Below are 2,861 nucleotides of genomic sequence, written 5' to 3' on the forward strand. Positions count from 1 at the left end.
TTCTCTTTGTTCCTGAATAACTCTTTTGATTCATTCATTCATTCATGCAATATCATTGGATTTGCACATTAGAAAGACCACTCTGGAACCTGATAGTCTGAAGGTGGGCATACAGAAATCAGTGACACCTGTTGCAATTTGGAACTCTATAAATGGGTCCTACCCCTACTTAAAGCCTGTTGGGCCTCCTTATAGAAATGAAAACACTGGCCAGGGTCATCCCAGCCTATATAACACCTTTGTGTGAATTAGGGAAAAGCACCTTTGCCTCAAGTTTAAAAAGCTCTATGTTAATATATCAGGGTACAGGGAATTCCCTGGCAGTCCAGTGGTTAGGACTCAGCGCTTTCACTGCTGTGAGCCCAGGTTCAATCCCTGGTCAGGGAACTAAGATCCTGCATGCTGCACAGCACTCGGCAAAAAAAAAAAAGAAAAGAAAATGTGTGAGTGTGTGTGTGTGTTTGTATGTGTGTGTGTGTGTATATACACACACACACATCCATATATATACACATATATATCATTGTATATTCCATATATATCCCATATATACATATATATCAGAGTACAACCTGAACAACCATAAGTCATGGGCCCTGGAAATAGAAACAGAGGCGGCTATGCCCTCTGCCATGTTCAGTAACCCTGAAGGAACGTTCTAGCCCCAGTGGCCATCCTGCCCTCTGAGGAAGGCTGGAGTTGGAGGGCAGGGGGACAGGAACGTGTCTCTGAGAGCCACAGGTGAGAGAAGCAGTCTTAGGGGAGGCAGGAAGTGGTTGGGACATGCACGGTTGCACCTGTGTGAACATATCTCCTGAGCCTGTTTAGGGCTTCGCATGCCAATGTGGCCTTATTAAAGAGGGGATTCTCCCTCACTGCTCCAGGACTCAGCTGAAACTGTCCCACCTACCTCATGTGGTAGGTGAGATCCGACCTCATTCACATTGTATGTGAGTGGCATGTATTTCACATACAATGCATGGGAATGGCCCCCCTTAGATGTGGTGCCCTTGGGCAGTATACAAGCTGAACAGTTGTACACAGGGACCCTGAGCCTGACAAGCTCCTCTGACCCTAGATATCGTACCCCTGTCCTTCCCAGTTAAAAAGCCAGCAAAACTCTTTCTCTCTGAGCAAGTGTAAAATGGGTACCTACCATTTGCCACTGGAAAAGCCCTGACTATTAATACACATTGACAAACAGAATGAAGTGTAACAGACAGATCAGGGCCCAGACCCCAGGCTCTGGAGGTTTCTGTAAGTATTAAAATGGCAGTGGGAAGGAGACGGTAAGAAAGCCATTTAAGATGTCTGAGGTAGAGTTGCTCTTGGTAACAGCAGAGTTGGAGATGGGCCCTGGGGGTGGGGACTGAAGCAGATGGAGGGAAGGGGAGAAAGTTGAGCGGAGAGGCTGGGCCACCCTCACAGGCACTGAAATTCCCCAGGCTGGTGGCAGGCGTGATGTAATCTACCTCAGAGAATTATGGGTAATTTCCTTTCCCCTCAAACCCTTCCCCTCCTCTGTCCCACTTAAACTTGATTGGTTAGTTTGTGCCTAAATTTGCAAGGAAGCCCAGCTACCCCAGCTAATGAGGACTGTTTACTCTTTCTATCGCTGGAGCGGGGAACGGGGGAGCCAAATAAAATCCAGTGTGTTCATCCCACAGGGAGGAAATCCCAAAGTGCCCCTGAGGCCTGGAGACGCACAACTTGCACCCTTCGATCCCCACCCCATGCCAGAGGAACTGTGATTTGCTGAAGAGTCTCAGAAACTTTGATGTTATCACTTGGCTCATCTCTTTCCAAAATCACCTTGAGTAACCATGATGCAGTGGAAAAAATGTGAACTTCAAAGTACAACAGATCTAGTTTGAATTCCAGCTCTGACCTTGGACAAGTTACTTGATATTTCTGAACCTATATTTCCTTAAGTCTAAAAAAAAGGGGGAGTGGGGCACTGCGGAATTCCCTGGTCCAGTGGTTAGGACTCAGCGCTTTCACTGTGGTGGCCCAGGTTCAATCCCTGGTAGGGAAACTAGGATCCTGCAAGCCACGTGCTGTGCTCAGCCATAAATAAATTAATTAAATAACAATTCCCATCTCATAAGGCTGTTGTGAGAGTTACATGAAATCATTTCTGTAGAGCCACTCCCTTAGTACCAGCACAGAGTTCCCACTTCTACCACTATAATCCTTCCCCCCAAAGCCCCAGTAGCATCAGACCTCCCCCTCCATTAGCTGTAACTGAACATGAGGACGGCCACATGGAGTGGAGAAAGAGAACTGGCTGAGGTATTAGGAGCCCTGCACTCCAGATGTGGCTTTAGGACTTCAACGGGCAACGCCCAGCCTGTCTGGTCCTCGATTTCTTCATCTGTAAATGCAGGTGGTGATTCCAGCCGTGCTCAACTCACAGAATGGATACGAGTTTTAAGGGAGCTAATGTGATTTGTAAATATCAGCGAAAATGGACATATTAAAGTACTAGTGAGTGATAGCCATTTAGAGTGCTACTTTCCTGAGAAGTATCGCATTTTCCCCTGCAGTAAAATGGAACCAGCCATTCATTTAATAAAGCTGAATTGGGGCATCCATCATGTGTCCAATCCTGTGCAAAGGATTAGCTCATCAATAACCCTTCTTCCGGGCTTCCCTGGTGGCGCAGTGGTTGGGAATCCGCCTGCCGATGCAGGGGACACGGGTTCGTGCCCCGGTCCGGGAAGATCCCACATGCCGCGGAGCGGCTGGGCCCGTGAGCCATGGCCTCTGAGCCTGCACGTCCAGAACCTGTGCTCCGCAACGGGAGAGGCCACAACAGTGAGAGGCCCGCATACCACAAAAAATTTTAAAAAAACCCTTCT

Source organism: Phocoena phocoena, chromosome 8 (assembly GCF_963924675.1).
Source record: "Phocoena phocoena chromosome 8, mPhoPho1.1, whole genome shotgun sequence".
NCBI lineage: Eukaryota > Metazoa > Chordata > Mammalia > Artiodactyla > Phocoenidae > Phocoena > Phocoena phocoena.